This window comes from Eumetopias jubatus, unplaced genomic scaffold (genome assembly GCF_037043125.1).
Source record: "Eumetopias jubatus isolate StellerSeaLion01/CBP00866 unplaced genomic scaffold, mEumJub1_p1.0 scaffold_11, whole genome shotgun sequence".
NCBI lineage: Eukaryota > Metazoa > Chordata > Mammalia > Carnivora > Otariidae > Eumetopias > Eumetopias jubatus.
In genome coordinates, this window is record NW_028274817.1 from 20,004,081 (window position 1) to 20,024,008 (window position 19,928).

The 19,928-nt window shown below is 38.4% G+C and overlaps 1 pseudogene; it reads right to left on the bottom strand.

Moving 5' to 3' along the window:
- Positions 1-4,720: 4,720 nt before the first annotated feature.
- Positions 4,721-19,928, bottom strand: part of LOC114223755 (mitochondrial inner membrane protein Mpv17 pseudogene) — a 30,622-nt pseudogene continuing 15,414 nt past the window's right edge.

Sequence of the window (19,928 nt, forward strand, 5' to 3'; positions counted from 1 at the left end):
GATGAGGGATCTACAGACTTTTCTGTAAAGGACCAGACAGTACATATTTCAGGCGTTGCAAGCCATAAGGTATCTGTCACAATTACTCAACTCTGTCATTGTAGCACCAAAGTAGCCATAGACAATAGATTAATGAATGGGCATGGCTGTGTTCCAAAAAGACTTTATTTACCAAAATAGGTAGAAGTCTGGATTTGGCCTATGGGCTTTAGGTTGCCAACTGCTATAGTAGAGCATTCATAGGATGACAGATGCTTCATAAGAAAATTTTATTTGACAGCACCAAGGAGGTGGGTAGGAGGGTGGAGGCCAGTGCATCAGTTCGGGTGAGATTTAATAAAGTTCCGAACTAGCATTGGAGGAGTGGGAATGGAAAGGACAGGAGAGCATGGAGAGATACACTGTTATGCTGGTCAGGGAAGGAATCAATAATCGATCATTTCAAATACTGCAGAGAGGTCTAGGAAGCTGAGGCTAGAGAAGAGGACACTGGATTTGTTATTTAGGAGGTTGGTGCTTCCCCTTCCTTAAAAAGTTTACCAAATTTTATCAATACATTGCACAATGGTAAAATATAAAATACTAACAAAAGGCTTTCAAGTTAGCAGGGCCCTGCCCATTCTCTCCCTCCCTTCACATCTAGCCTGTCCACTTAAGTCTTTTTGACTATATCTTCTGGTAGTTGTTTTCCATTTGTATAAATAATATGCTTTTATTGCTATTTCCTGATATATGAATTTTAGACAACATCTATTGACATTCTGTTATGGAATATGAGGATTTAGCATTCACTTTATCCCCTGCTCATCTTCTTTTCTCTACATCCACACAATATAATTAAATCATCATTGTTCAAATCAGTATTCAGTATTTGTCTTAGGATAACTATGTAAGTGTGGTGCACTGCTGAGCCAAGTAGCATACTATGATGCTTATGGCTTTCTGTATACAACTTTTTGTTCATCCTGGATTTAATAACTGCTTCCTTTTTTTTGCTTGATTAAAAACAATAATTATTTTTTTTATTTTAAAGATTTTATTTATTTATTTGAGAGAGAGAGAGAATGAGAGATAGAGAGCACGAGAGGGAAGAGGATCAGAGGGAGAAGCAGACTCCCTGCTGAGCAGGGAGCCCGACGTGGGACTTGATCCCGGGACTCCAGGGTCATGACCTGAGCCAAAGGCAGTCGCTTAACCAACTGAGCCACCCAGGCGCCCAAAAACAATAATTATTTTAATTAAACTTATTTTGAAATGAATGTACACAAAAGTTGTAAGAAATAATACAGAGAGATCCCATTTACCCTTGCCCAGTTTTCTACAATGGTAACATCTTGCAGAACTATAGTACACTATCAAAACCAGGATTTTGACATTGATACAGTCAAGATACAGAATATTTCCAAAAAAAAAAAAAAGATACAGACTATTTCCATCACCACAGTATCCCTTGTGTTGTCTTTTTATAGCTATCCCCACCCCCTCCTTAACCGCTGGAAACCACTAATTTGTTCCTCATTCTCAAATTTTGTGATTTCAAGATTCTTAAATAAATAAAGTAATATAGTATGTGGACTTTTGGGACTGTTTTTTTTCTTTTCACTCAGAATAATTCCATGGAGATTTATCCAGGTATTGATAGTTTAAGCCTTTTTATTGCTGAGTAGTATTTCATGGTATGGATGTATCACAATTTAATCATTCATCCATTAAAGAACATCTGGGTTATTTCCAGGTTTTGTCTATTATGAATAAAGCTGTTATAAATGTTTGTGTACAGGTTTTTGTGTGAACATAAGTCTTCATTTCTGTGGGATAAATGCCCAGGAGTGCAATTTCTGGGTTGTATGATAATTGCATGTTTCATTTATAAGAAAGTGCCAAACCGTTTCCACATTGGATATATCATTTTGCATTCCCACCAGCAACATAGGAGAGATACAGTTCCTGTGCATCCTCACCAGCATTTAGAGTCACAATTTTTTATTTTAGCCATTCGGACAAGTGTGTAGTCATATCTTATTGTTTTAATTTGCATTTCTGTAATGGCTAATGATGTTGAGCAACTTTTTATGTATTTATTTGCCATCTGTACATCCTCTTCGGTTAAGTGTCTTTTCATGTCTTTTGCCTATTTTCTAACAGGATTTTTTAAAATTTTGAGTTTTAAGAGTTCTTATTATGTTCTAGATAAAAGTCCTTTGTTAGATTTGTACTTTGCAAATATTTTGTCCCACTGTGTAGTTAGTCTTTTCATGCTCTTAACAGGGTCTTTTTTCAGAGCAAACATTTTTAATTTTGATAAAGTCCAATTTATCAATTTTTCTTTTATGAATTGTGCTTCTGTTGTCAAGTCTAAGAATTCTTTGCCTAGCACTAAATCTCAAATGTTTCTCCTATGTTTTTTTTCCAAAACTTTCATGGTTTTGTATTTTAAATTTAAATCCTTGATCAATTTTGAGTTAATTTTTTATAAGGCATCCTTTATTAAATTGCTTTTAAAATCAGTCAGACATATTTGTATGGGGCTTTTTATAGGTTCTCCCTTTTGTTCCATTGATTTATGTGTCTCTATGTCAATACCACATAGTCTTGATTACTATATACATATATATTATATATAATAAATCTTGAGTTTAGGTAAGCTGATTCCTTCCACTTTTTCTTCTCCTCCTCCTCCTTCTTCTTCCCCTTTCTTCTTCTCCTTCTTCTCTTCTTTCTTTTCTTCAGATTTTATTTATTTGAGAGAGAGCAAGTGAGAGAGCACAAGTGGTGGAGAGGGAGAAGCAGGCTGCCCATTGAACAGGGAGCCTGATGCAGGGCTCAATCTCAGGACCCTGGGATTATGACCTGAGCCAAAGGCAGCTGTTTAACTGGCTGAGCCACCCAGGCACTCCTTTATTCGTTTTTTTTTGTAAAATTGTTTTAGCTACTCTAGTTCCCTTGCCTTTCCATATACATTTTAGAATAATCTTGTGTATATCTATGAAAAAAGTCTTGCTGGGAGTTTTATAAGAATTGCATTAGATCTGTATATCAACTTGGGGAGAATTTAGATCTTTACTATGTCAAATTTTCCAACCCATGAACATGTTATTTATTTATTTAGATTGTATTTATTTAGATTTATCTATTTAGATTGTATTTGACTTCTTTCATCAGTGTTATGTAGTTTTCAGCATGTAGGTTCTGTATGTATTTTGTTAGATTTGCCCTTAGGTGTTTTATTTTAAAAGCAATTCTAAGTGGTATGGTATTTTTCATTTTAGTGTCCATGTGTTCATTGCTATTATATAGAAATATAGGGATGCCTGGGTGGTGGTTAAGCATCTGCCTTTGGCTCAGGTCATGATCCCAGGGTCCTGGGATCGAGTCCCACATCAGGCTCCTTGCTCAGCAGGGAGCCTGCTTCTCCCTATGCCTGCCACTCCCCCTGCTTGTGCTCTCTCTGATAAAAAAATAAATAAAAGAAAAGAAAAGAAATACAGTTGATTCTCATATGATTATCTTCTATCCTGCAACCTTGCTGAACTCACAAAAACTCAGGTTGGGAGGGTTTTTTTGGGTAAATTTATTGGGGTATTCTATGTAGACAAGCACGTCATTTTCAAGTAGGGACAGTTTTCTTCCTTCTTTTCCATCTATATGTCTTTTCTTTTCATGCTTTATTGCACTGGCTAGATCTTCCAACACTAGGCTGAATAAGAGTGGTGAGAATGGACATCCATGCCTTGTTCTTGATCTTAGTGGGAGACCATTCAGTCTTTCACTATTGAAGTATGTTAGCTGTAGTATTTATGTAGATGCTGTACATCAAGTTGAGAAAGTTCCTCTCCTATTTTTCTGAAATTTTTATCACGATGGTGTTGAACTTTGTCAAATGTTTTTTTCTGTATCAATTGATATGGTCATGTGATTTTTCTTCATTAGCCTATTAATATGATGGATTGCATTGATCAATTTTTATAATATTGTATCAGCCTTGCATTCTTGGTCTAAATTGTACTTGATCTTGGTGTATAATTACTTTTATGTGTAGCTGAATTGTTTTTTCTGTTATTTTGTTAGAGACTTTTACATATGTATTCATGAGGAACATTGGTCTGTATAGTTTTTTACACTATGTTTGGTTTTGGTATCAGGCTAATACTAGTTTTATGAAGTGAATTGTGAATTGTTTCTTCCTCTTTTATTATCTGGAAGATATTGTATGGAATTGGCATTTATTCTTTATACATTTGGTATAATTCTACTAAATTTAATTTTGTTACAGTGCTAGTCAAATTATCTATTTTATATTGGGTGAGGGTGTGGTAGTTTGTATTTTTTGAAGAATCAGTCCATATCACCTGAGTTGTTGAATTTGTGTGTGTACAGTTTTACATACCATTCTCTTACTGTTTTGATATCTACAGGGTTAGTGGTGATATCCTGTTTCATTACTTACATTGGTAATTTGTGTTTTCTCTTTTTTCCTTTGTCAGTCTTTCTAGAGGTTTGTCAACTTTATTGGTCTTTTAAAAGAATAATCATTTGTTTTGAGTAGAGGACCATTCTAAAGGTTTTAATGATTTCAAAAGGAGTCAGATGCTAAACCCATTAAGTTCTGACTGGCAATTGAACCCCATGAAAACGGATGTGCCCACTTTGAGGAGTTTGTCTGATGACTCCAGTGTCAAGCTGGATCACTGCAAGGTGGAGACAATGGATTGAGGCAGGCCTAGAGTTGGTGTGCCTTCCAGGACAGGTAGGAGTTCCAGATAACAACAATACACTGGACAACGGCCAACATGTAATGAAGGGGAACCAGGTAGAAGTTGGCTAACTGCATGGCAGGCCAGATAGTAGTTGGTGATGAGGGCATCAGGATAGTCCTGCTGTAGCTTGGCCCAGTTGTCCTGGACTGACGGTCCATTGAGTGCTCTTACCAATGGGAGGAACCAGCCTAGAAAACATGGGGCAAAGCCCCCCTGATTCAATAGCATCTTCTTTAGTGCATCTACTTTGGTGGCGCTAGGGATGAACTGCTCCAAAACCATTTACTAGCCTCCTACTACAGAGCCCACAAAACCACAGCCCAGAGAGACCATAGACAGGGTCCAGGCAGTCTCGTGTTCCTGCAGACCTCACCTCTCTACCAGCTGCTGTGAGTTAATGTCATCCAGACCCATCAGGGACCCAGCTGTCAGGACACACTGACGTGCTGTACTTTCCATGGTTTTATAGCTTCCACAAAACTAAAAGGCAACCTTCAGAATGGGAGAAGATATTTCAAATGACATATCTAATAAAGGCTTAGTATCCAAAATATATAAAGAACTTATAAAACTCAACACCCCCAAAATGAATTTAATTAAAAAATAGGCAGAAGACATGAATAGACGTTTTTCCAAAGAACACATACAGATGGCCAACAGACACATGAGAAGATGCTCAACCTCACTCATCAGGGAAATGCAAATCAAAACTATAATAAGATATCATCTCACACCTGTGTGAAGGGCTAAAATCAACAACACAAGAATCAACAGGTGTTGGCGAGGATGTGGAGAAAGGGAAACCCTCTTGCACTGTTGGTGGGAATGCATACTGGTACAGCCACTATGGAAAACAATATGGACATTCTTAAAAAAGTTAAAAATAGGACTATCCTATGATCCAGCAATTGCACTACTAGGTATTTACCCAAAGAATAGAAAAATACTAATTCAAAGGGATGCATGCACCTCTATGTTTATAGCAGCATTATTTACAATAGCCAAATTATGGAAACGGCCCAAGTGTCCATCAGCTGATGATGGATAAAGAAGACACAATGGAATATTACTCAGCCATAAAAAAAGAATGAAATCTTGCCATTTGTAGTGATGTGGATGGAGCCTAGAGAGTATGATACTAAGTGAAATAACTCAGTCAGAGAAAGACAAATACCTTATGATTTCACTCTTTTGTGGAATTTAAGAAACAAATGATCAAAGAGGAAAAAAGAAAGAGAGGTACAAACCAAGAAACAGACTCTTAACTATAGAGAACAAACTGATGGTTACCAGAGGAGGGGTGGGTGAGGGTGTGGGTTAAATAGGTGATAGGGATTAAGGAAGGCACTGTGATGAGCACTGGGTATTATATGGAAGGATTGAATCACTATACTGTACACCTGAAACTAATATTACACTGTATGTTAACTAACTGGAATTTAAATAAAAAAATAACCATCTGTTTCATTGATTGTCTCTATTATTTTTCTATTTTTAATTTCATTTACTTCTGTTCTGTATTATTTTTTTCCTTCTGATTGCATTGGGTTTATTTTGCTTTTCTTTTTCTAGATTTTTGAGCTGGGAGCTTAGATTATTGGTTTGAGACTATTCCTCCTTTCTTTTTAAAAATTTTTTTATTTAATTTTTTAAAAAGATTTTATTTATTTATTTGACAGAGAGAGACACAGCGAGAGAGGGAACCCAAGCAGGGGGAGTGGGAGAGGGAGTAGCAGGCTTCCTGCGGAACAGGAAGCCCAATGCAGGACTCAATCCCAGGACCCTGGGATCATGACCTGAGCCAAAGGCAGACGCTTAATGACTGAGCCACCCAGGCACCCCCATTCCTCCTTTCTAATGTATCCATTTAGTGCTGTAACTTTCTTACAAATTTTAATATGTCATGTTTTCATTTTCATTCATTTTCAAGCACTTTTTGGTGTGTTCTGACATTTCTTCTTTGACTCATGGGTAATTTAAGTGTGTTTAGATTCCAAGACTTTGAAGATTTTAGTTATTTTTTTCTGTTATTGATTTCATGTTTGATTCCATTGTGGTTGGGAACACACTTAGTATGATATAAATTCTTTTAAATTTGTTGAGGTTCGTTTTATGGCCCACAATATGATCTATGTTGGTATATGTTCCATGGGTACTTGAAAATAATGTGTAGTCTACTGTTACTGGGTGTACAGCTGTATATATGTATATTAGATCCTGTTGGTTGGTTGTGTTGTTCAAGTCTATATCCTTGCAGGTTTTCTGTCGAGTTGTTCTATAAATTGTTAAGAGTGAGCTGTTGAGGTCACCTGGTGTAATTGTGGATTTGTCTATTTTTCTAAATAGAGAGTTCTGTTTTTACAACTCTAAAAACAGTTCTATCAGTTTTTGCTTCATAGATCTTTCAGCCCTGTTGTTTGGTGCATGCACATTTCAGATTGCTATATATTCTATTCCTGGTGGATTTTTCCTTTTATCATTATGTAATGCCCCTATGTGTCTCTGGTAATTTTCTTTGAAGCTTATTTTATGTGATATTAATATGGCTATTTTTAGTCTCCTTTGACTGATGTTTGCATTATATATGTTTTTCTCTACTTTTACTTTAACCTTGTCAATATCATTATATTTGAAAAGAGTTTCTTGTAGACAACATAAAGTTGAATCATGTTTTTATTTTATTTTTAAAAAATATTAAATTATTTATTTTTTAGAATTTTTAATTTAAATTAAATTTAAGTAACATAGTGTATTAATAGATTCAGGGGTAGAATTTAGTGATTCATCAGTTGCATATAACACTCAGTGCTCATTACATCAATTGCCCTCCTTAATGCCCATCACCCAGTTGCCCCATCCCCCCACAAACCTCCCCTGCAGCAACCCTTAGTTTGTTTCCTACAGTTAAGAGTCTCATACGATTTGCCTCCCTTTCTGTTTTCATCTTATTTTATTTTTCCTTTCCTTTCCCTATGTTCATCCATTTTGTTTCTTAAATTCCACATATGAATGAAATAATATGGCATTTGTCTTTCACTGACTGACTTATTTTGCTTAACACAATACACTCTAGTTCCATCCACATCATTGCAAACGGCAAGATTTCATTCTTTTTTTATGGCTGAGTAATATTCCATTATATATATATATATATATATATATATATATATATATATATACCACATCTTCTGTATCCATTCATCTGTCAATGGACATCTGGGCTCTTTCCATATTTTGGCTATTGTGGATATTGCTGCTATAAACATTGTGGGGCATGTGCCCCTTCAAATCACTATGTTTGTATTCTTTGGACAAAGTGCTAGTAGAGCAATTGCTGGGTTGTCAGTATTTCTATTTTTAACTTTTTGAGAAATCTCAATACTGTTTTCCAGAATGTCTGTACCAGCTTGCATTCCCACCAACAGTATAAGAGGGTTCCCCTTTCTATACATCCTTACCAACATCTGTTGTTTCCTGACTTGTTAATTTTAGCCATTCTGATGGGTGTGAGGTGGTATCTCATTGTGGTTTTGACTTGTATTTCCCTGATGAGTGATGTTGAGCATTTTTTCATGTGTCTGTAGCCATTTGTATGTCTTCTTTGGAGAAATGTCTGTTCATGCCTTCTGTTCATTTCTTGACTGGATTATTTGTTTTTTTGGGTGTTGAATTTGATGAGTTCTTTATAGATTCTGGACACTAGCCCTTTATCTGATAAGTCATTTGCAAATATCTTCTTCCATTCTGTAGGTTGTATTTTAGTTTTGTCGACTGTTTCCATTGCTGTACAAAAGCTTTTTATCCTGATGAAGTCCCAATAGTTCACTTTGTTTTTGTTTCTCTTGCCTTTGGAGACATGTCCAGCAAGAAGTTGCTGTGGCTGAGGTCAAAGAGGTTGCTGCCTGCATTCCCCTCTAGTATTTTGATGGATTCCTGTCTCATATTTAGGTCTTTCAACCATTTTTAGTTTATTTTTGTGTATGGTGTAAGAAAGTGGTCCTGTTTCATTCTTCTGCATGTGGCTGTCCAGTTTTTCCAACACCATTTGTTGAAGAGACTGTCTTTTTTCCATTTGATATTCTTTCCTGCTTTGTCAAAGATTAGTTGACCATAGGGTTGAGGGTCCAGCTATTCTGTTCCATTGTTCTATGTGTCTGTTTTTGTGCCAGAATCATACTGTCTTGATGATTCCAGCTTTATAAGACAGCTTGAACTCTGGAATTGTGATGCTTCCAGCTTTGGTTTTCTTTTTTAAAATTCCTTTGGCTATTCAGGGTATTTTCTGTTTCCATACAAATTTTAGGATTGTTTGTTCTAGCTCTGTGAAAAATGCTGATGGTATTTTGATAGTGATTGCATTGAATGTGTAGATTGCTTAGGGTAACATAGACGTTTTAACAGTATTTGTTCTTCCAATCCATGAGCATGGAGTGTTTTCCCATTCCTTTGTGTCTTCTTCAGTTTCTTTCATAAGTTCAATAGTTTTCAGAGTACAGATCTTTTATCTCTTTGGTTAGGTTTATTCCTAGGTATCTAAGGGTTTTTGGTGCAATTGTAAATGGGATCGATTCCTTGATTTCTCCTTCTTCTTCCTCATTGTTAGTGTATAGAAATGCAACTGACTTTTGTGCACTGATTTTCTTTTTTCTTTTTTTTATTATGTTATGTTAATCACCATACATTACACCATTAATTTTTGATGTAGTGTTACATGATTCATTGTTTGCATATAACACCCAATGCTCCATGCAGAACGTGCCCTCTTTAATACCCATGATCAGGTTAACCCATCCTCCCACACCCCTCCCCTCTATAACCCTCAGTTTGTTTTTCAGAGTCCATAGTCTCTCATGGTTCGTCTCCCCCTCTGATCTCCCCCCCTTCATTCTTCCCCTCCTGCTATCATCATCATCTTCTTCTTCTTCTTCTTCTTCTTCTTCTTCTTCTTCTTCTTCTTCTTCTTCTTCTTCTTCTTCTTCTTCTTCTTCTTCTTTTAACCTATAATGTATTATTTGCTTCAGAGGTACAGATCTGTGATTCAACAGTCTTGCATACGTTACACCACTCACCATAGCACATACCCTCCCCGATGTCTACCACCCAGCCACCCCATCCCTCCCACCCCCCACCACTCCAGCAACCCTCAGTTTGTTTCCTGAGATTAAGAATTCCTCATATCAGTGAGGTCATATGATACATGTCTTTCTGATTGACTTATTTCGCTCAACATAATACCCTCCAGTTCCATCCACGTCGTTGCAAATGGCAAGATTTCATTCCTTTTGATGGCTGCATAATATTCCATTATAGATATACCACATCTTCTTTATCCATTCATCTGTCAATGGACATCTTGGCTCTTTCCACAGTTTGGCTATGGTGGACATTGCTGCTATAAACATTGGGGTGCACCTACCCCTTCGGATCCCTACATTTGTATCTTTGGGGTAAATACCCAGTATGTGCACTGATTATATATCCTAAAATATAGGATGACTTTGATGAATTCCTCTATCAGTTCTAGCAATATTTTGATGGAGTCTTTTGAGTTTTCTACATAGAGTATTATGTCATCTGCAAAGAGTGAAAGTTTGACTTCTTCATTGCTGATTTGGATACATTTTATTTCTTTTTGTTGTCTGATTGCTGAGGCTAGGATTTCTAGTACTCTGTTGAACAACAGTGGTGAGAGTGGACATCCCTGCCATGTTCCTGACCTTAGGGGAAAAGCTTAGTTTTTCCCCACTGAGAATGATATTTACTGTGGGTCTTTCATATATGGATTTTATGATAGTGAGTTATGTTCTCTCTATCCCTACACTGCAAAGAGTTTTTATCAAGAAACAATGCTGTATTTTGTCAAATGCTTTTTCTGCATATATTGAGAAGTTCATATGGTTCTTATCCTTTCTTTTTTTAAAAAAAGATTTTATTTATTCATTTATTTGAGAGAGAGAGAGAGCACATGAGACGGGGGGAGGGTCAGAGGGAGAAGCAGACTCCCTGCTGAGCAGGGAGCCCGATGTGGGACTCGATCCCGGGACTCCAGAATTGTGACCTGAGCCAAAGGCAGTCGCTTAACCAACTGAGCCACCCAGGTGCATTCTTATCCTTTTTTCTTTTTTATTAATGTGGTGTATCACATTGATTGATTTGTGGATGTTGAACCACCCTGCACCCAGGAATAAGTCCCACTTGGTCATGGTGAATAATCCTTCTATGTACTGTTGGATCCTTTAGTTAATATCTTGGTGAGAATTTTTGCATTCATGTTCATCAGGGATATTGGTCTAATTCTCCTTTTTAGTAGGGTCTCTGTCTGGTTTTGGGATCAAGGTAATACTGGCCTCATAGAATGAGTTTGGAAGTTTTCCTTCCATTTCTATTATTTGGAACAGTTTCAGAAGAATAGGTATTAATTCTTCTTTAAATGCTTAGTAGAATTCCTCTGGGAAGCCATTTAGCCCTGGACTCTTGTTGGGAGATTTTTTTTTTTAATTTTTTATTGTTATGTTAATCACCATATATTACATCATTAGTTTTTGGTGCAGTGTTCCATGATTCATTGTTTGTTCATAGCACCCAGTGCTCCATGCAGAACGTGCCCTCCTCAATACCCATCACCAGGCTAACCCATCCCCCTACCCCCCTCCCCTCTAGAACCCTCAGTTTGTTTTTCAGAGTCCATCATCTCTCATGGTTCGTCTCCCCCTCTGACATACTCCCCTTTTCTTCCTCTCCTGTTATCTTCTTCTTTTTCTTTTTTCTTAAAATATGTTGCGTTATTTGTTTCAGAAGTACAGAACTGTGATTCAACAGTCTTGCACAATTCACAGCGCTCACCGTAGCACATACCCTCCCCAATGTCTATCACCCAGCCACCCCATCCCTCCCACCCCCAACCACTCCAGTAACACTCAGTTTGTTTCCTGAGATTAAGAATTCCTCATATCAGTGAGGTCATGTGATACATGTCTTTCTCTGATTGACTTATTTCACTCAGCATAACACCCTCCAGTTCCATCCACGTCGTTGCAAATGGCAAGATCTCATTCCTTTTGATGGCTGCATAATATTCCATTGTGTATATATACCACATCTTCTTTATCCATTCGTCTGTCGATGGGCATCTTGGCTCTTTCCACAGTTTGGCTATGGTGGACATTGCCGCTATAAACATTGGGGTACATGTACCCCTTCGGGTCCCTACATTTGTGTCTTTGTGGTAAATACCCAGTAGTGCAATTGCTGGATCGAAGGGTAGCTCTAATTTCAACTGTTTGAGGAACCTCCATACTGTTTTCCAGAGGGGTTGCACCAGCTTGCATTCCCACCAACAGTGTAGGAGGGTTCCCCTTTCTCCACATCCCCGCCAACATCTCTCGTTCCCTGACTTGTTAATTTTAGCCATTCTAACGGGTGTGAGGTGGTATCTCATTGAGGTTTTGATTTGGATTTCCCTGATGCCGAGCGATGTTGAGCACTTTTTCATGTGCCTGTTGGCCATTTGGATGTCTTCTTTGGAGAAATGTCTGTTCATGTCTTCTGCCCATTTCTTGATTGGATTATTTGTTCTTTGGGTGTTGACTTTGATAAGTTCTTTATAGATTTTGGATACTAGCCCTTTATCTGATATGTCATTTGCAAATATTTTCTCCCATTCTGTCGGTTGTCTTTTGGTTTTGTGGACTGTTTCTTTTGCTGTGCAAAAGCTTTTTATCTTGATGAAATCCCAATAGTTCATTTTTGCCCTGGCTTCCCGTGCTTTTGGCGATGTTTCTAGGAAGAAGTTGCTGCGGCTAAGGTCGAAAAGGTTGCTACCTGTGTTCTCCTTTAGGATTTTGATGGACTCCTGTCTCACGTTTAGGTCTTTCAACCATTTGGAGTCTATTTTTGTGTGTGGTGTAAGGAAATGGTCCAGTTTCATTCTTCTGCATGTGGCTGTCCAATTTTCCCAACACCATTTGTTGAAGAGACTGTCTTTTTGCCATTGGACATTCTTTCCTGCTTTGTCAAAGATAAGTTGACCATAGAGCTGAGGGTCCATTTCTGGGCTCTCGATTCTGTTCCATTGAACTATGTGTCTGTTTTTGTGCCAGTACCATACTGTCTTGATGATGACAGCTTTGTAATAGAGCTGGAAGTCCGGAATTGTGATGCCGCCAGCTTTGCTTTTCTTTTTCAATATTCCTCTGGCTATTCTGGGTCTCTTCTGGTTCCATACAAATTTTAGGATTATTTGTTCCATTTCTTTGAAAAAAGTGGATGGTATTTTGATGGGGATTGCATTGAATGTGTAGATTGCTCTAGGTAGCATTGACATCTTCACAATGTTGATTCTCCCAATCCATGAGCATGGAACGTTTTTCCATTTCTTTGTGTCTTCTTCAATTTCTTTCATGAGTATTTTATAGTTTTCTGAGTACAGATCCTTTGCCTCTTTGGTTAGATTTATTCCTAGGTATCTAATGGTTTTGGGTGCAATTGTAAATGGGATCGACTCCTTGATTTGTCTCTCTTCTGTCTTGTTGTTGGTGTATAGGAATGCCACTGATTTCTGTGCATTGATTTTATATCCTGCTACTTTACTGAATTCCTGTATGAGTTCTAGCAGTTTTGGGGTGGAGTCTTTTGGGTTTTCCACATACAGTATCATATCATCTGCAAAGAGTGAGAGTTTGACTTCCTCTTTGCCGATTTGGATGCCTTTGATTTCTTTTTGTTGTCTGATTGCTGTGGCTAGGACTTCTAATACTATGTTGAATAGCAGTGGTGAGAGTGGACATCCCTGCCGCGTTCCTGACCTTAGGGGAAAAGCTCTCAGCCTTTCCCCATTGAGAATGATATTCGCTGTAGGTTTTTCATAGATGGCTTTTATGATATTGAGGTATGTACCCTCTATCCCTATACTCTGAAGAGTTTTGATCAAGAAAGGATGTTGTACTTTGTCAAATGCTTTTTCTGCATCTATTGAGAGGATCATATGATTCTTGCTCTTTCTTTTGTTAATGTATTGTATCACATTGATTGATTTGCGGATGTTGAACCAGCCTTGCAGCCCAGGAATAAATCCCACTTGGTCCTGGTGAATAATCCTTTTAATGTACTGTTGGATCCTATTGGCTAGTATTTTGGTGAGAATTTTTGCATCCATGTTCATCAAGGATATTGGTCTGTAATTCTCTTTTTTGATGGGGTCTTTGTCTGGTTTTGGGATCAAGGTAATGCTGGCCTCATAAAATGAGTTTGGAAGTTTCCCTTCCATTTCTATTTTTTGGAACAGTTTCAGGAGAATAGGTATTAATTCTTCTTGAAATGTCTGATAGAATTCCCCTGGGAAGCCATCTGGCCCTGGGCTTTTGTTTCTTGGGAGATTTTTGATGACTGTTTCAATTTCCTTAGTGGTTATAGGTCTGTTCAGGTTTTCTATTTCTTCCTGGTTCAATTTTGGTAGTTGATACATCTCTAGGAATGCACCCATTTCTTCCAGGTTATCTAATTTGTTGGCATAGAGTTGCTCATAATATGTTCTTATAATTGTTTGTATTTCTTTGGTGTTGGTTGTGATCTCTCCTCTTTCATTCATGATTTTGTTGATTTGGGTCATTTCTCTTTTCTTTTTGATAAGTCTGGCCAGGGGTTTATCAATCTTGTTAATTCTTTCAAAGAACCAGCTCCTAGTTTCGTTGATCTGTTCTACTGTTCTTTTGGTTTCTAGTTCATTGATTTCTGCTCTGATCTTTATGATTTCTCTTCTCCTGCTGGGTTTAGGCTTTATTTGCTGTTCTTTCTCCAGCTCCTTTAGGTGTAGGGTTAGGTTGTGTATTTGAGACCTCTCTTGTTTCTTGAGAAAGGCTTGTATTGCTATATACTTTCCTCTCAGGACTGCCTTTGCTGTATCCCAAAGATTTTGAACAGTTGTGTTTTCATTTTCATTGGTTTCCAGGAATTTTTTTAATTCTTCTTTGATTTCTTGGTTGACCCATTCATTCTTTAGTAGGATGGTCTTTAGCCTCCATGTATTTGAGTTCTTTCCGACTTTCCTCTTGTGGTTGAGTTCTAGTTTCAAAGCATTGTGGTCTGAAAATATGCAGGGAATGATCCCAATCTTTTGGTACCGATTGAGACCTGATTTGTGACCTAGGATGTGATCAATTCTGGAGAATGGTCCATGGGCACTAGAGAAGAATGTGTATTCCTTTGTTTTGGGATGGAATGTTCTGAATATGTCTGTGAAGTCCATTTGGTCCAGTGTGTCATTTAAAGTCTTTATTTCCTTGTTGATCTTTTGCTTAGATGATCTGTCCATTTCAGTCAGGGGGGTGTTAAAGTCCCCCACTATTATTGTATTGTTATCAATGTGTTTCTTTGCTTTTGTTATTAATTGCCTTATATAATTGGCTGCTCCCATGTTCGGGGCATAGATATTTACAATTGTTAGATCTTCTTGTTGGATAGACCCTTTAAGTAGGATATAGTGTCCTTCCTCATCTCTTATTACAGTCTTTGTTTTAAAATCTAGTTTGTCTGATATAAGGATTGCCACCCCAGCTTTCTTTTGGTGTCCATTAGCATGGTAAATGGTTTTCCACCCCCTCACTTTCAATCTGGGGGTGTCTTTGGGTCTAAAATGAGTCTCTTGCAGACAGCATATTGATGGGTCTTGTTTTTTAATCCAATCTGATAGCCTGTGTCTTTTGATTGGGGCATTTAGCCCATTTACATTCAGGGTAACTATTGAAAGGTATGAATTTAGTGTCATTGTATTACCTGTAAGGTGACTGTTAACTGTCTGTTGTCTGTGTTCGTTTCTGCTCTTTGCTGCTTTTAGGTTCTTTCTTTGCTTAGAGGACCCCTCTCAATATTTCTTGGAGGGCTGGTTTCGTGTTTGCAAATTCCTTTCGTTTTTGTTTGTTCTGGAAGCTTTTTATCTCTCCTTCTATTTTCAATGACAGCCTAGCTGGATAGAGTATTCTTGGCTGCATATTTTTCTCGTTTAGTGCTCTGAAGATATCTTGCCAGTCCTTTCTGGCCTGCCAGGTCTCTGTGGATAGGTCTGTTGCCAATCTAATGTTTCTACCATTGTAGGTTACATATCTCTTCTCCCGAGCTGCTTTCAGGATCTTCTCTTTGTCTCTGAGACTCGTAAGTTTTACTATTAGATGTTGGGGTGTTGACCTATTATTATTGATTTTGAGAGGGGTTCTCTGTGCCTCCTGGATTTTAATGCCTGTTTCCTTCCTCACATTAGGGAAGTTCTCTGCTATAATTTGCTCCAATATACCTTCTGCCCCTCTCTCTCTCTTCTTCTTCTTCTGGGATCCCAATTATTCTAATGTTGTTTCGTCTTATCGTATCACTTATCTCTCGAATTCTGCCCTCGTGATCCTGTAGTTGTTTCTCTCTCTTTTTCTCAGCCTCTTTATTTTCCATCATTTGGTCTTCTATATCGCTGATTCTCTCTTCTGCCTCATTTATCCTAGCATTTAGTGCCCCCATTTTTGATTGCACCTCATCAATAGCCTTTTTGATTTCGATTTGGTTAGATTTTAGTTCTTTTATTTCTCCAGAAGGGGTTTCTCTAATAACTTCCACGCTTTTTTCAAGCCCAGCTAGTATCTTTAAAATCATGATTCTGAACTCTAGGTCCGACATCGTACTAATGTCCGTATTGAGTACGTCCCTGGCTGACGGTACTACCTCTTGTTCTTTTTGCTGAGGTGATTTCTTTCGTCTTGTCATTTTGTCCAGAGGAGAATAGATGAATGAGAGAACAAAATGCTAACAGGTTTACAACGTCCCCAGCAAATATACTGTATACAAATCAGAAAAGACCTGACACCAGGGGAAAAGAAAGGGAAAGAAAGAAAAAAGAAAGAGAAAAAGAAAAAAAAAAAGATAAAAACAAAACAAAACAATACAAAAAAGGCAGAATATGATCAAATATGATCAGGCTAGTGCATAGATCAGTGCCACACACTAGATTTTGGGCGTATTTTGGTCTGTTAGAAAAAAGTGCCTCCTAAAATTTTAAAGGAAGAAAGACATATATGTACAAAATAAGGGTTGATACAATGAAGGGATGGAAGATGACTGTAAAGATGAAAATTATAAAAGATTTTATAAAAGGACTTGGTAAGATAAGTTGTTTGAAAAAAGAAAGAAGATTTAAGAAAAAAAAAAAGGAAAAAGGGAGAGAATGTGATCAGGCAGGAGACTAGAACAAAGCCATACACTAGTGATTTAGGGTATATTTTGATCTGTTAGAAGAAACTGTACCTCAAAATTTTAAAGAGAGAACAACTTATATATATATGCCAAAAATAAGGGTAACTACTATGAAGGGATAAAATATGACTCTAAAAATGAAAAATAAAAAAAAAATTTTTTTTTTAAAAAGGGATTTATAAGATGTTGGTTGAAAAAGGGAAAACGAAAAATAAAAAAAAAACAGTCAACAAAAATTAACTTTGATGAAATAATGAATCATGGTAAAAAAAAAAAAAAAAGCCATGAATCTATGTGCAGTATTCCCCTAGCGCTGGAGTTCTCCTATTCTCCTTGATCGATCAACTTGGTCTTGGCTTGCTGGCTGTTTGTGCTGATCTTCTGGGGGAGGGGCCTGTTGCCGTGGTTTCCAAATGTCTTTGCCGGAGGCGGAATTGCCCCGCCCTTGTCGGTCCGGGCTAAGGAAGCTGCTCCGGTTTGCTCTCAGGAGCTTTTGTTCCCTGCAAGCTCTCCGTACAGCCTTGGAGGACCAGGGCAGAAATGGTGGCCTCCCAATCTCCACTTGGAGGAGCTGAGAACTCGGGGCCCCGCTCCTCAGTGTGCCCCCAGAGAAAAGCAGTCACTTCCGTGTCCCCGGTCTCCGGCCGCACTCCGTGCTCACCCGGCCTGTGATCGAGCGTTGCTATCTCTGGCACCCGACCCCGCGCAGAGTCTCCAAACCCAGCAGATCCCTGCAGTGCGTTCCCGCACCGCTCCTCCCCGGGAAGGAAGGGGAGTCTCCCCGGATCTGTTGCTTGTTGGGTCCCTGCTGGGGGAGCCGTGCCCCGACTGGGCCGCAGATCACAGTTTATGGCAACCCCGAGCTGAGAGCCCGCGACTCTGCTCCGTATCTGCAGCCGGCTTCCCTGCTCTGATACCTGGGAGCTCTGCTGCACTCAGGCACCCCCAGTCTCTCTGTGACCCCAAGGGTCCTGAGACCACACTGTCCCGGGAGGATTCCACCCCCCGCTTAGCCACTGCAGCGACGTCCCTCCGCCGAGCCAACTTCTAAAAGGTCCGATTTTGTGCTCCGCGGCTCTATCACTTGCCAGAAGCGGCCGGCGGAGGCCCCTCCCCCGCCGTCTATCCTCCCAAATATCGCCTCGGATTCACTTCTCCGCAAGCCCTACCTTCCAGTAAGTGGTCGCTTCTCTGTTCAGAGAGTTGTTGCTACTCTCCTGTCCGATCTCCTGTTGAGTTCGTAGGTGTTCAGAATTGTTTGATCCCCATTCAGCTGAATTCCTGAGACCAGACGAAATCTAGGTCTCCTACTCCTCCGCCATCTTGCTCCGCCCTGTTGGGAGATTTTTGATTACTAATTTAACTTCTTTGTTTGTTAAGGGTCTGTTCAGGTTTTCTATTTCTTCCTGCTTCAATTTTGGTAGTTTATATGTTTCTAGGAATGCATCCATTTCTTCCAGATTGCCTAATTTTTGTAATTGATCATAATATTCTCTTATAATTGTATTTCTTTGGTGTTGGTTGTGATCTCTCCGCTCTCATTCGTGATTTTATTTATTTGGGTCCTTTCTCTTCTCTTTTTGACAAGTTTGGCTAGGGGTTTATCAATTTTATTAATTATTTCAAGGAACCTGCTTCTAGTTTCATTGATCTGTTCTACTGTTTTTTTTTTTTATTTCTATATCATTGATTTCTGCACTAATCTTTATTTTTTTTCTCTTGCTGGATTTAGGCTCTATTTGCTGTTCTTGTTCCAGCTCCTTTAAGTGTGAGGTTAAGTTGTATATTTGAGGCTTTTCTTGTTTCTTGAGGAAGGCCTGTATTGCTGTATACTTCCCTCTTAGGACTGCCTTTGTTGCATCCCAAAGGTTTTGAACTGTCATGTTTTCATTTTCATTTGTTTCCGTGTATTTTTTTTAAATTCTTTAATTTCCTGGTTGACTCATTCATTCTTTTTTTTTTTTAAAGATTTTATTTATTTATTTCAGAGAGAGAGAGAATGAGAGATAGAGAGCACGAGAGGGAAGAGGGTCAGAGGGAGAAGCAGACTCCCTGCTGAGCAGGAAGCCCAATGTGGGACTCGATCCCGGGACTCCAGGATCATGACCCGAGCCGAAGGCAGTCGCTTAACCAACTGAGCCACCCAGGCGCCCCTGACTCATTCATTCTTTAGAGGATGTTCTTTAAACTCCTTGTATTTGTGGTCCTTCCAAATTTTTTTTTTGTCGTTGACTTCAAGTTGTGGTCTGAAAATATGCATGGTATGATCTCATTCTTTTTGTACCAGTTGAGACCTGATTTGTGACCAGTATGTGATCTATTCTGGAGAATGGTCCATGTGCACTCAAGGAGAATGCATATTCTGCTGCTTTAGGATGAAGTGCTCTGAATATATCTGTGAAGTCCATCTGGTCCAGTGTGTCATTCAAAACCATTGTTTCCTTGTTGATCTTCTGCTTAGATCTGTCCATTGTTGTGAGTGGGGTGTTAAAGTCCCCTACTATTATTGTATTATTAACAATGAGTTTTTTTTTAATTTTGTTATTAATTGTTTTATATATTTAGCTGCTTCCAAGTTAGGGGCCTAAATATTTACAATATTTAGATCTTCTTGTTGGATAGACCCTTTTATTATGATATAGTGTCCTTCTTCATCTCTTATTACAGTCTTTGGCTTGAAATCTATTTTGCCTGATGTAAGGATGGCTACTCCACCTTTCTTTTGATGTCCATTAGCATGATGGATGGTTCTCCACCCCCTCACTTTCAATCTGGAGGAGTCCTTGGCTCTAAAATGAGTCTCTTGTAAGGAGCATATCAATGGGTCTTGTTTTTGTTTTTGTTTTGTTTTTTATCCATTCTGATACCCTATGTCTTTGGATTGGAGCATTTAGTCCATTTACATTCAGAGTAGTTATTGAAAGATATGAATTTAGTGCCATT